Below are 15,866 nucleotides of genomic sequence, written 5' to 3' on the forward strand. Positions count from 1 at the left end.
ATTAAAATCAGCTGCCATCTAGTGCCAGACTATAAATGGTGGGCTGCTGACTAAAACTGCCCTAGAATAGGGTTTCTGTGTATAAATTAGCGTATAACTCTGTTTTCGGACCGCGTACATTAACATAATTGGTATCAGTGGCAAGAGGAAGAAATCTTCTTCCAAATTTGTCTTACGTTGGCGGTACGTGCCTTTCAGGAAGGACGCTATAAGATATATATTAAAAATTTTACCAATTTTCAGACAAAAATGTTGATTTTTTTTAATCCGCTAAATTGGTTGGATTTTATGTTGTTTTGGAGATTGTTTTGTTTCCCCAAGCCTATTTTTGCATCATAAGATAATCGGGGCCGTTGTTCATGTAATTTTGTACTAACAGCATAAAAAGATTTTTACCGTATACCCCCTCCAGAGGGGAAAGGGGGGAGAATGTTACGCTCGTGGTTTCTTAAAACACTCTTCGCAGCAGCACAAAGCTGTAACCAGCGCATTGGCTTGATTTTTACACTCTAAATATTTTTGGCCACTTTCTCCATACAAGTGGATCCACTGTGCATTGCACATAGGTTTCAATCAGGAAATTTTTGGCCAAAACCCTATTTTTGAAGTTTCGAAATTTTATTTTTTTTTTTTTGCACAGAATAATAGAAAACACATCAAGTCATCTGAAAATAATTAGTTTTTGTAAATAACGTTAGTATTCGTTGATTGGCGCAGTACCAAAGTTGACACTTTTTTATGTAAAAATAAAACAGACTTTGTGCTGTAAAATATACAATTTTTGTTGTATTGCGTCTCTGCATAAATATACAGAAGTGAGACCAAAGTTATTATGAATCGGGAAGCTGTTAATGAGTACTTTCATAATATTTACAAAAAGAACAATGAAATTTGTAAAATTAGCGTAATAAAATCAATGTTTTTATATATATTAAAAATTATATTTTACAAATATTTTTTAAATATACTTAAACTTTAAAAAAAATTTTCAAATATGTCCACCTCCAAATCGAATTTGAAAGATAGCAGGGGGTCTGTACTAATAAATTCAGAAGTCAAATCGTGCTCAAATTTGCCACAGTTAAAATAAAGTGGATTTTTCTATTTTAAGATGGGAAAATTTTTTGTAAATACCTGTTGTGACTGTACGTAGTATCCAAATGAAATAGAACGGTAATACCCACATCTATCAACCGATTTTCCTTAAAATTCATATTTAAGGGTTTCAGAGTGTAGAAAACAAGTATGTATAATTTTTTTGAAAATAGGTCAATTTTTTGTCATAGCCCCCACATTAAAGTACCGTCCGATTTTAGATATTTTGTGGATTTTAGCGTCACTTTATGGCCAGTCGTTGTTTAACTTTGCTACTAGCCAGACGTGTTACTGCTTAAAACGGCAATATTTCGTTAACAACAATTTCATATAAAATTGCAACGGTTTATTTATTTTTTTGTTCTATAATTTTAACAAACAAAAATACAGTGCACTGTCTTGCAGTGTTCCAATTTTTTGCATGCGTGCATTAGCTGCATTGCTTGCAAAACCTGAATTAACCCCAACACAAAAAATAACAATAATTAAAAAAATAGCCGCAATGAGTGTTACAACAAAAAGTAATGCAACTGATTGCATTGATGATCAAGAAGAAAAATGGCAGGAAGTGTCAACTAAAAGAAAAATACCTGTATCCCCACCTTAAGGTAATTCGCCAAAAAGGAAGCAAGTGATTGATGACAACCAGCCGTCCACATCCAACAGATTTAGTGTTTTATCAACTATGGAAAATGAAAACAACATCGATGAAGCAGATCAAGCTGAACCGAATCAACCAGAACCAAATCATGCTGTACCAAAACCGCCACCAATTTTTATTCCGGACGTCAAGAATGTTACTAAAATGTTGGATAGCATAAATAAAATTATTCCAGTTGAAGATTTTAATTTTAAATCTCTTCTAAAAGGTGAAGTTCGTCTAATGATAAAAAACGTCGATTCGTACCGAAAAGTAATTAAGCACTTTGATAGTAACAATATATGCTATCATACTTATCAACTGAAAACGGAAAGAGCTTACAGGGTAGTAATTAAAAATTTACATTACACCACCGATGTATCGGATATAAAAGCCTTTTTAATGAGTAAAGGTCACGATGTAAGGAGCGTACGTAACATAATTAGCAGAAAAACCAAGGAGCCTTTACCCATGTTCTTCGTTGATTTGGACCCCAAAAGTAACAATAAAGAGATTTATAATGTTACTGGCATATTCAATAACATTGTTACTATTGAACCCCCAAGAAAATTTGACGACTTAGTGCATTGCTTTAGATGTCAAGAATTTGGACACACAAAATCATACTGCCGTAAACCTTTTAGGTGCGTTAAATGTGGTTTAGGTCATCCCACATTAGAATGTAATAAACCAGAAAATACCGCACCTAAATGTTTGCACTGCTTGAACACCCATACAGCTAGTTACAAAGGATGCCCGATTTACCAAAAACTGGTTCAAAAGAAGTCTGCTCCCGTGTATTCTAAACGTAACGAAACTGCTTATGAAGATAACACCATGCCCAACCAGACTTCAGATAACTTTGTGCCATATGCCCAAGCCGTAAAAGGTCAAAGCACGGGAGAAATAAATTTGTTAAGCAAGATAGAATCTTTGCTAACGAAACAAATAGAAATGACAAATTCTTTAATGAATATGATGACATTGCTAATGTCAAAATTATGCAAGTAGATTTGATCATTGCTGAGTGGAATGCCAATGGCATTTCAAATCATAGAAATGAAATAGAATTATTTCTTCATAAAAATTTTATAGATATTCTACTTATTTCTGAAACTCATTTTACAAGCAAATCATACTTCAGAATTAAAGATTATGACATTATAACAGCGAATCATCCAGATAACCGAGCCCATGGAGGTGCAGCTATAATTATTAAATCTAAAATTATATACGAAGAAGCGGAGCCAATCTTAGAATCTTTTATACAGGCAGCTGGTGTTAATATAATATGCGAAAATTCAAAAGTATCTATTTACTCCGTTTATCTTCCTCCTCGATTTAATTTAAAATGTATACAATATGAAAATTTCTTCAAAAATCTTGGAAACAAATTCATCGTCGGTGGCGATTTCAATGCCAAACATACTTGGTGGGGATCTCGGCTATCAAACCCCAAAGGAAGAGAACTGTATAAATGCATCGCTTTAAACCATTACGAAGTTTTGTCAACTGGTAGTCCTACATATTGGCCTGCAGACCCAAATAAAATTCCCGATCTAATAGATTTTTTCATCTACTCAGGAATATGCCAGTCAATGCTAAGTATAAACGCATGTTATGACTTAGACTCAGATCACAGTCCAATTATTCTTAACTTTAGTACAAGAAATGTTCATAAACATAAACATAAAACATTAATTACATCAAAAACCAACATACCTATGGTACAACATCACATTGAACAACACCTAAATTTAAATATCCCGATTAAATCCGGAAAGGAATTGGAAAATGCTATAGAACATTTAACACAAGTCATACACAATGCTACAAATCTATACATTCCCGATAAAATTGATCTAAATTCCACAAACTTTTATGTTACGGCTGAAATACGATCAATGATAAGAGAAAAGAGACGATTGCGCAGAATTTGGCAAAATTCGAGACACCCAATGGACAAAACAAATTTAAACAGAGCTTCAAATCGGCTTAAAACCCTTCTAAGTGACTACAAAAACCAATCAATTGGAAGCTTCTTAAGTAATTTAAGCCCAGATGAAAGTAACGAGCACAGTTTATGGAGAGCAACAAAATATCTTAAGAGACCTCAAAAGAGAAATGTGCCTATAAAACATTCAAATGGAAATTGGTGTAGATCAAACAAGGACAAAGCTGAGGCGTTTAAAGACCACTTGGAGAATTCCTTTACACCTTTTGATTTATGTAGTCCCCAACAAAATAAATTAATTTCCGATTTTTTGGATGTTCCATGCCAAATGAGTCGCCCTATTAAACATTTTACGTTTAGTGAAGTTTGTAAGGAAATTAAAAATCTAAAGAAAAAAACACCAGGGTCAGTCTTAGTTGATCACAAAGTCATAAGATTGCTTCCAAAGAAGGGTTTGGTGTTCCTAACGACAATTTATAATTCTATTATGAGGCTGTCCCATTTTCCAGTGCAATGGAAATGTGCTAAAATAATTATGATACCAAAACCTGGCAAACCTGAAAACCTGTTATCATCGTATAGGCCTATAAGTTTATTGTCCATATTTTCTAAACTGTTCGAAAAATTGTTTCGAAAGCGACTTTTTCCGATTTTAAATAATATAAATATTATGCCAGATCATCAGTTTGGATTCAGAGAAAATCACGGAACACCTGAGCAGTGTCATAGACTGGTGAAGGTTATAAGAGATTGTTTGGAATGTAAGCAGTTCTGTTCTGCAGCCTTTCTGGATATCAAACAGGCGTTTGATAGGGTTTGGCATCAAGGCTTGTTATATAAACTAAAAATGTTATTACCTGCTCCTTTTTATTTATTTTTAAATTCATATCTGAATGGAAGAAAATTTTATGTACACATCAATGATAAAGAATCTAATTTTGGCGTCATTAAAGCTGGTGTACCACAAGGTAGTGTTTTAGGTCCTGTTTTATATACGCTTTATACAGCAGATAGCTCGTAAGAAATGAGACTATGATTGCTACTTATGCAGATGATACTGCCGTTCTTGCTATTAAAGATGATCCTTCTTCAGCTACTGACTTACTCCAAACACATCTGAATGATATCGAGAAATGGTTTAATAACTGGAATATTGGAGTCAATACTGAAAAATCTGTGCATGTTACATTTTCCTTAAGGAAAGGAAACTGTCCTTCTCCAAAATTGAATGGACTTACAATTCCTTCTGCGGATTGTGTTAAATATCTCGGTCTGCACCTTGATAGAAAACTTAACTGGAAAAATCATATAACATATAAGAGACAGCAACTAGATCTGAAGACTAAAAGAATGTTCTGGCTTCTTGGTCCAAAATCAAAACTGAGCCTGAATAACAAATTACTACTGTATAAGACCATTCTAAAGCCTATTTGGACATATGGAGTACAACTATGGGGAACAGCCAGCAATTCTAATATTGAGATACTTCAACGATATCAATCAAAGACGCTTAGATTGATTACGGGTGCTCCTTGGTTTCTTAATAATAACGCGATTCATAGAGATTTAAACATAAATAAAATTACAGATGAAATTAAAAAAATTAGTACTACGTATCTTAACAGATTAAGTAACCATTCGAATGTGTTAGCAATTAATCTATTAGATGACACAGATGAAATTATAAGACTAAAACGAAGACATGTTTTAGACCTCCCATTTATTTAATGAGTTTCATAAAATATGTAATCTGAAATTAAAATTGTAATATGTATTTATTGTTAAATCCACTGGGGTTTAACAATTCTGTTATATTGTAGTAATTATTAAATTTGCTGAATGTTTCTTGTAAATAGATTGCAAATAAAAAGAATAAATAAAAAAAAAAAAAACTTTATGGCCGATTCGGCAGAAAATTGGTATTTTGACCTCTTGGAAGATATGAATAATTCGTACTAAAAATTATTAACATAGGTCAGTGTTGTGGTTTAGAACCCACAGAACGGGACCACCCTGTTCACAAATTTTTGGCAGTTTTTGGTAATTTTGGTCGATAAAACGTAAGAATTGCTGTTTGTACACATTTATTATAAATAATAATTAATTTCAATGCAAAATGGACGTTGAAATAGTTTTGGCCAGAAAATTTGGATTCGGGACCATTGTGCATTGGCTCAACTTCATTTATTTTGTGTTAGATAAAGAAAATATAGGAAAAATAGGACGGAGTTATTCATCTATTTGAGGTTAAATTCACGCGAAAACGCACATTTATCATTGTAATCACTTCGTGAATACACGCTAACTTCTTAAGGAAGATAGGGAAAATATTCATATAAATTTTGGGTACCTTTCAATGGGAAATAATTTTGAAGGACAACTGTATCGGGTAATATACATTTTGAAATGCGTGTAAAGCGCGAAATCCTTAAAATCACTTGCTGCGTATGCGGTTTCCCGATACAACAAATTGTTTTCTTTTAATTTGTAAACATTTACCAAGATTTACTTTGGTGGCGGCGTTTAATCCGCGATATTTCTCAAATTTTTCAAGTTTTGCAGTAGCCGTTTTCGCCTATGATTGGTTTTCAAAAATAAAAAAAAAACTAAAATCTGGCTTCAAAATGTCAGCATCCGTAAAAGGTGGATGCTGTGGAAAAGTGATACATTAGAAGTGTACTCTTCATTTTGTATTCTTCTACTTTTACTTTGGAAAGATGTCAGTCATTTGAATAGTTTAACCAGCAATCGAATACCAATGAAAAAACCTTTATAAATTCAACGTGTTTTTGCCAATGTTTATTCATTTACGCGGTCATAACTTCCACGCAAATTAATTTTTAATTTATATTTTTTTTTTTGCTAAATTTTTGAGTTTTTTGTTCAAAAACACTTAATTTTATCCAATAATAGTCACAGTTACTGGTAAACTACAATAGTTCGGGTATTATAACAGTACAAACCTTGCCTTCATGGAAACTAAATTTGTTTGTCCTTTACTCGTATACCCTTGCATATATTTTGGCAAAACCGACTAAAACTTTCTAGCTTGTTTCCTTTGCTACTTTTCGATGTAAGATACAGCAGAATCAATATGGAACATGCATTACAAAATACATTAGGGAAAATCAACATATAAGCATATATGGTCCAAGTATAGGAAAAAGTTAAAAATAGTGCATGTTTTATACATTTTCAGTGGTATATAAAATTACCATCGGAGTCGGAGTCGTGAAAAAAACTGGCCTGGAGTCGGAGTCGAAGGAAAACTGGCTCGACTCCGGAGCCCTGGACATGAGGACATTATAAAAGTCTTCTATAGATAAAGCACCTTTTAAATGTCTTCTATAGACAAATACTTTTCAGAAGCCTTCTATAGACCTTTTAAGGGTCATCTACACGCAGAAAATTTTTTTCATGTCTTTTGTAGACAGAAACATTTTTAAAGTTTCCTATAGGGGAAAGACCTCTTAAAGGTCTTCTATAGACGGACGGTCTTTTATAGTCTTCTGCAGATAGAAGATCTTATGCAGGTCTTCTATTGAAAGAATCATTTTTGAAGTTCTTCTATTGACAGAAGACATATTAAAGGTCTGCTGTATACAATAGAATTTTAAAACGTTTTCTACAGACAAAATACTTTTATAAGGTATTTTATAGCTTAAAGATCATTAAAAATCTTTCAAACGCAGAGGAGTTTTCAAGGCCTTCAATAGACATAAGACACCATGAAGATATTTCATATGAGGGAAATTCACGAATATTTCAATATAATTTAACGTGTGCCGATTTACGGTATCTTCATGGAATATGCAGCAAATTTTGTGTGTGAACGTGTTTAGTTTTTGTATTCGTTTTTGTATTCGTTTTTAATTTTTTATTTATTCTACACATTACTCTGCACCTCCTTATTTTCCATTTTTATAGGTTTTCGTGCACGTTTTTATGTGGCAAGCAGCAGTTTTTATATTTTTTTCTTTTGCCCACTTTTATATTCTTTCGTTGTTCTCGTTTTTTTTTTTTTGCAGCTATAAAACATTTCAGAAATTTTTGCGGTACGCCACTGCCTGTTTGTCTTCCTGCTTGATTTTTAATCAAATTTATTGTAAACGCTCTTTTGTTAGCCTGGTAATATGTGTGTGTGTGTGTGTTTGCGTGGAAATGTATGCAGCAGATTTTGTTTCGGTTTGTTTTTTTTTTTTCGTTTTCATTCCCATTTTCATTTTGTTTCCTTTTTCCGTTTTGATGAAATGCATTTCGTTTTATGGGCCACAGAAAAACAAAAAAACGAAATACATACCAGTATGGGGAAATAACCACAACGAGATTAAAGAGAAACCAAAGAAGAAATGAAATTTTGACCATGTGGAAATGACGAAAGATGCGCATAACTCCACATGTATACATATGCAGATCCATACGTATAAACGTATCTGTATTTTCGTATATGTATATGGGTGTACGTTATTCACCAAATACAATTACGAATCCCCATGGCGATATTCTATTTTCGCTATATGAGAGGAAATACTCTATTTGCTGTTGTTTTGTTAATGAAATAACAATGCAATAAATGCAAAATGTTGAGTACTCAACATTTTCGTAGGAAAGACAGAATGAAAAGAAAACATCTACAAAATAAGTAATCAGAGAATGTCTATTAAAAACACAACATAGTTATGAAGAAATTTATTTATTTTATCATAGTAATTATGAAATGTCAGCCAGTTACTTAAACATTTTTTAATTGTTTTTTTTTAGCATTCGTGATAATTTACAGAAAAAGAACCCCAGGTTATGTGTTATTTTTCTGTAAAATATCAGTACTTTTTAAAGAGTATTTCTTTTATTAGAGACATATTTAACAGATATGGCAATAAATAGAAACGTACCTTGACCTTTCCAGCAATGATTGTACCGGATTTTACATAGGTATGACCAGACGGCATCAAAATGTAGCAATAATGAAAATGAAATAACCTGGTCCGCCCCGTGCGACTGTAGTCTTTTCGTACATGGTACATACGTATATACATTTGTTGCCGCAAACATTCCCGAAGGGACAAGGTGGACTTCCTTAATATCAGTGCGTGCACCCCGGTTCATATAAGCTCAATGGTATGGAACCTACACTTTATTGCCTAACCTAAACGGCGGGTCCTTCCACATCACTTGTAAGGAAGTTTTACATGGCTGAATTACTCAGGAAATACCGCCAACATTAAGCTGTAAATGTGATGCTGCATGACTTAAAAATCGAACTCAGGCAAACACAGTGCAAGATGAGTGTGCGCCACACCACAAAGTCAGTTATTACTTTTCACTTTTATACTATTGGTGCTCCACTTGTGGGGCTTTCACTTGGGTAAGTCTAGTTCCGATATAATTATTGTTTTTTTCCTTCACTGTGGCAGTTTTGTTGTGATGTGTGTTTACTTTTTATTTTTACAGTAAGACCCAGCTTAGTCACAGATTTGTTGTTTTCAAATTTTAAAAACAACAAGTTTTTAAATTTTAAAAATTGGGGAAGAGTTCTTTGCTTCATTGCAAAGAACTAAGAGAACTGATGAGTCCAAGTGGCGTTGGACGAAACTAGTATTCTCTGCCCTTCCCTGAAGTAAATCAATTTTAAATACCCCCACTTTAAAAACTTGCTAGAGTACCACCAGATCATTCCAGGTCATTGTAAAGAAGAACACAAGGTTTTCTTACATAAGACCACAAGATTTTCTTATAGAACACCATAAGGTACAAGTTCTTCTTGTAGAAGACCAGATATTCTTCGGTCAACAAATGTCTTTATATAGCAGAACCAAAATGTCTTCATATAGTAGAACGTAACGATATAAAAGACCACAAGGCCTTCTTATAGAAAACAGCAAAGACTTCTTGTATTAGACCAGCATTTCGTCGGTCAATCGTTCTTAAAGTTTTCTTCTACAGAATACCAAAATGTCTTCATATAGAAGAACATATGGACTACTTACACAAGACCACAAGGTCTTCTTATTGAATACCACTAGGTCTTTTATAGAAGATCACAAGGTCATATTAGAGAAAACCGCAAGCTCTTCTTATGAAAAAACCACAAAGCCCCTTCCGTTCATGACCACCAATTCCTAAATGTCTTCATATGTATATAAATCCAAAATATATATTCCTATAGAAGACTACAAGGTATACTTATAGAAGATAACAATTTCTTCTTATATAAGGCGATAAGGTCTTCTTTTAGAATACCACAAGGTCTTCGTGTAGAAGATCATAAGGTCTTATTATAGAAGATCTCATGTTCTTCTTGGAGAAAACCACAAGGTCTTCTTATGGGAAACCATAAGAAGGACCACAAAGTCTTCTTGGGTAAGACCAAAAGGCTTCTTATGGAAAACGGTAGGGTATTCTTATGGAAAACCACGAGGACTTCTTATAAAAGACCGCAATGTTTCCTTCTAAAATACCAAAAGGTCTTCTTATGGAAAACGGTAGGGTATTCTTATGGAAAACCACGAGGACTTCTTATAAAAGAACACAATGTTTCCTTACAAAAGACCAAAAGGTCTTCTTATAAAAGATCACAATATGTTCTTATAGAAGTCAACTAAGTCTTCTCGAAGACCACAAGATCTTCTTATAGAAGACCACTAGATCTTCCTATAGAAGACGACAAGATCTTCCTATAGAAGCCCACAAGCTCTTCTTATAGACGATCACAAGGTCTTCTTATAGAAAACCAAAAAACTTCATAGATACGAAGAACACAAAAATATCAGTCGGCTTCGTCTAAAGATTAGATTTTCATCTTTGGCCGGATTGAATACGCAACCGGAATCCTTAGTCCATTTTGGAAGGGAATCTTATTTTAGAATTCATTCCTTTCGATTTTATAATGTCCACCTGCGCAGTAATTCTAGTAAGCTCATAAATTAGAGCTTTTGGACCATTATGGAAGCGTGGACTTGTCTACGAGAAACATAAAATACCTATAAACTACATCACAAGAAGTACCTTCGCTAAACTTGTTTAAGCAACAATTTTCAACTTTTTCGACAGAGGTACCCGAAGATGTTGTCCGTAAAAAATTTACAATGTGTGAAGTATTGGCCAAATCGAATACTCATCATTTGAGTATGGACTTACCCCGAAAAATAACAACAACATATTGCTAAAAAGTTCAAAACGATCCATGACACGTTCTTAATCTGGACTATTGCCATTTTCTTTTAATTTTTGGAGGAGGTATAATATAGTCCTTATTAGAATCTGATCTATTTCTCTTTCTGTAAGAAATATTGCTATGTGGAAAGATTTGACCAAATCAGTTACTCCCTTAACAGATTTCCTATCTTCAAACTGTAACTAAGTACGGACAAAAAAATACGAGATCCAAAGTTGGGACCAAATCGCTTGATCTGTTCGAGAATTATGGTGCGCTCTAGCGATTCAAATTGGCAGACAGACGAACACACAGACGAACGGACAAAACTACATCAACTCCAAATTGCCTTCAAAGGACTACGTCCAATTATTTGTGTGAGAGCCATCTTGGTGTAGAAGGAAGCTTGTTCTAGGAGAAAAATACGAAAGCCAATCTTGTAAAGAATTTTCACAACTACAATATTTTCTTTAGTCCCATTCCGATAGGTAATGCGGTTTTCAAACAAAACCCTGAAGACCTGAGAAAAAATCTGAATAATTAATCTGAACTTCTATATCCCAAAAACGGTAAAACCTACGAAAATATTATGAAGGTCAATTTTGTACAGAATTCTCATGCTACAACATTTTCTTTAGTCCTATTTCGATAGGAAGTTCCAAGCAAAGTCGAGAAAACCAAAAACAAAAAAAAAATAAAAATTTTAATTTTGACCGCCATTTATTTTAAAATTCCTCCAGCGATTTTTTCTTGTTTTTAGATTTGTCTCACCTATGAACATTGCTGTTTCAAAATCCGCAAAAACTTCCCAGGTGTAAGCGGTTTTCACTTAAAGTTACTTAAGTTGCACCATGTATGACATTGTTTTTTAAGGTAGCGATACAGTCAATGCATTGTCCCAATTCGAACTTCTATATGTCAATAACGGTAAATCCCACGAAACTATCTTAAAGTTTAATCTTTTAGAGAATTTTCATAGCTACAAGATTTTCTTTTGTCTTATTTCGATAGGACTTGCGGTTTCCAAGCAAAATGGTGAAAACCTAACAAAATCCTAAAAATTTCAACTTGAATCGCGATTTATTTAAAAAGCGCCCCGGCGATTTCTTTTTTTTTTATTTTTCTCATCTATGAACATTGTAGTTTCAGAACCTTCCAAGGTGTAAGCACCTTCCATTTAAAGTTGCTTCAAGAGCACTGTGTTGTGTGTCCGTCCGTCCGTCCAGGCCGCAATTATGGACCAATCGTCGCGAATTTTTGTATGGAGTATAGAAATGGTTGTGGGTCAAATGGACTTAAAACAAGTAAAAAAGTATCAGTCGGCTTTGCCGACAGAGATATACCCTCAGCATAAGTGAATTGTAACTTTCATCTACGGACAGATCGAATGTATTTAGGGTCTTTTCAGAATTTTGTGTCACTTTTTGGACATTTAAACTTGCCGACAAAAATGTTGATTAGGATGAAAGTTCAAAAGTTTTGCGGAGGAGGGAATGGTCCGACATAGTGCATTACGGAAGTGGATCTTATTTTGAGAGTCATATCTAGTCATTTCAGTGGGTTATCGTACACCTGTTGGACCAGTATGCCAGGAAGCATCGACTTGTCCACGGAAAACATATATGGCTGTAAACAGGACCACAAAAAACATCATCGGTATAAATTTGCAAAAAATCTCCGAACAGAACCTAAACTACACTTGGACACAAATGTTAAACTTTTGTGGGGCAGGTATCCTAAGGAGAGGACCGATATGGGCCATTTTAGAAGTTAAACAAAGTTTGGACAAAATATGACGAAGGCCAAATTTTGGACCAAAGCGGTTTATCAGTTCGAGAGTTATTGTGCGCTCCAGCTACTACATATGGTGGCATAGGGGTTTTTTACAACTTTTGGGCTGTTTTCCTAAGAAGTATGGACTTGCCACTGACAAAATTTTTACCGTTGTAATTGAGGCAGCGATTGCAATTTGCTTCAAAATAAATCAAAGTTAGTCAAGAGCAGGTCTTAAATGAAGGAATGGGCAAATCTAGTCCATATTCAACCCTGATCTATACCTGGTAGATATATTAGCATACGTAAAGTATGGACAAAATCGGTCACTTCCATCAAGAGTTATCGTGCGCATAATTTTTCCGAACCTTTTTGAACTTTTGTGGGGGGAGTACCTGAAGGAGTGAACCGATGTGGCTTATCTTCAAACTTAAACTAAGTTTGGACCAAATATTATGAAGGCCAAATGTTGGATCAAATCGGCAGATCCGTTCGAGAGTTATCTTGCGTTCCAATCACTACACACGGTGTCGTAGGGGTTTTTTAATCTTTCAGGCTATTTTCTCAGGAAATATGGGTATGCCCCTGATGAAATTTGTACCACCGTATGGGCGGTTACAACAAAATTCAAAACGATTCGAGAGCAGGTCCTAAACTGAACTTTTCCGAAATTTTGTGTGGGAGGTACTCGAAGAAGTAAAACGATTGAGTCTATATTGGAACATCTTCTAAGTCTGGTAAAAATTTTACGATATGCAAAGTATGGACTTAATGGGTTAATTCCTTCAAGAGCTATCATGCGCACAAATTTTCCGAACATTTCCGAACTTTTGTGGTGGAGTTGCCGGAAGGAGTGGACCGATATAACCCATCTTCGAACTTAATCTAAGTTTGGAAAAAATATTACGAAAGCCAACTTTTGGACCGAATCGGTTAATCCGTCGAGAGTTATCGTGCGCTGCAGCCAGACAGACAGACGGACGGACGGACATGGCTAAATCAACTCCAAATTGTCTGAAAAACATTTCGTCCAAACATACTTGAGGTCTAAAACCATTATTTCGATGAGGCACAATTTGCCCCTATGATAGTGTATGTATATACCCTCGTTAGCGTAAATGCTGAGGGTATAAAAAATGATGCAATAATTATACCCTCAGCATTTATGCTAACGAAGGTATATACACTTTCATACGGGCAAAATGTGCCTCATCGAAATAATGGTTTTAGACCCCAAGTATATTTGGACGAAATCCGTTTCAGACAATTTGGAGTTAATTTAGCCATGTCCGTCCGTCTGTCTGTCTCGAACGGATCGACCCATTCGGTCCAAAATTTGGCTTTCGTAATATTTTGTCCAAACTTAGTTTAAGTTCGAAGATGGGTTATATCGGTCCACTCCTTCCGGTACCTTCCCACAAAAGTTCGGAAATGTTCGGAAGTTTTGTGCGTACGATAACTCTTGAAGGGAGTAACCCTTGAAATGTCTACCAGACCAGATGAGGTTCCAATATGGACTCATTCGGACCACTCCTTCGGATACCTTCCACACAAAATTTCGAATAAGTTCAGTTTAGTCACTTGCATTCGCTGCCTCAATTACTACGGTAAAAGGTTTTCTAGGGCAAATTCATACTTCCTGAGAAAACAGCCCGAAAGGTGTAAAAACCCATTATAGCACCAAATGTAGTGGCTACGAAGCACGATAGTTTGTTCGAAGATCCTTTGGAAATGTATACCGATGATGTTTGTTGTGGTCCTGTTTACAACGGTATTATGTTCTCGTAGACTATAGAATATACTCTAAATACTTTTGATCTGTCCGTAGATGAACGTTAAAATTCACATAGGCTGAGGGTATATCTCTGTCGGCAAAGCCGACTGATACTTTTTTACTTGTTTCAATTACTTATATCAATAATATAACTTGTCGCAATCATATAAAATTAATTCCGTAGAAAACTAGTGCCCAGGGGAAGTGTTGTAGGTCGGCCCCGTCCGACTATAGCTCTCTCTTACATGTCTTTAGACATTTTATGTACATCTTGTTAACAACAGTTTAAATTTTGTCCGTTGCCAAAGATTTTCTATAGAGAATAAGATGATGAATAAAATGTGCCAGTTTTTCTTCAGACACTCTTTCTAGCCTATAACATTTGTTTTTTTCGGCAAATTGCGTTTTCTATATGTCTGAAAATATCACTTAGCTTATCAAACTATTAACTTTCTCAAGTCTGATTATGATGTGTGTATAAACTTGCCACTTTTGTCGTGTTCTGAATGATTCACGTATTTCAATATTTACCACGTGTCTGTATTCTGCTGTCGTGTCAATGATTGATAAATCAATTGTGTGTATGTGTATAATTTATTTATATTCAATTGCACCTGATGGACTATCATTATTTTAGTTCAAATTTCATTATGTAAACCCCTTTTTGCACATACATTGGTCGTGTCAATTTTGCATTGGGCAAACACATGCGATCAAAATTGACCTTAATTTTTTTTTAATATCCTGAGAATGGACATTTTACTCATATGCATTCCTAAAACAAAAATGTGAGACAAACATTTTTGATTATTTTAATTTTTCATATAATTTTAGAACATGTTGAAATTTTTTAATATATGTAATTGACCTTCACTGTAGCACACGTCTAAATCAAACTGTCATAACGATTATCCGCACCACAAACTCAAATAAACCCCGGCGAATTGCATTTCTGGGCGCTGATGATGATGTGGATGACTGTGATTTAGTATTCTCTGAATTAGAATGTTTTCGTTTTTTTCGATGTTATTGGGAATTTCCATTAACCAAATTCGATGGGTAAATTGTTGGATATTTGATGCCCAATTCGTATATTTGAGTATTTTTCCCCATTATTAATGTTGCATACCGCCATGGATGGCATGGAACTTCGCCGATTACCAATGCGGATGGTTGTTCATTGCCCCCTATAGATTTATTGATGATGATTTTTGATTGTTTATCCAAAACGAAGTAACCGGACGGACAGACGGGCGGATGGATGTGTTGTTCAATTTTTGTTTTGTCGAGAATAATCAGTCGACTGTCACTTGAATCGCAATTGAACAATCATCCTAAAGTGACCGATTGATGCAGAAGGGGTAACTGAAGGGAGTAGAAGGTCGAAACTGTTCAATTTAAATATCAGATTTTGGTAATATTGGAATGTTGTTGTAGTTTTTACCACCACCGTCACTTATGTACGTACGAATGTGCA

Source organism: Musca autumnalis, unplaced genomic scaffold (genome assembly GCF_047663935.1).
Source record: "Musca autumnalis isolate F117 unplaced genomic scaffold, ASM4766393v1 scaffold_2, whole genome shotgun sequence".
Classification (NCBI taxonomy): domain Eukaryota; kingdom Metazoa; phylum Arthropoda; class Insecta; order Diptera; family Muscidae; genus Musca; species Musca autumnalis.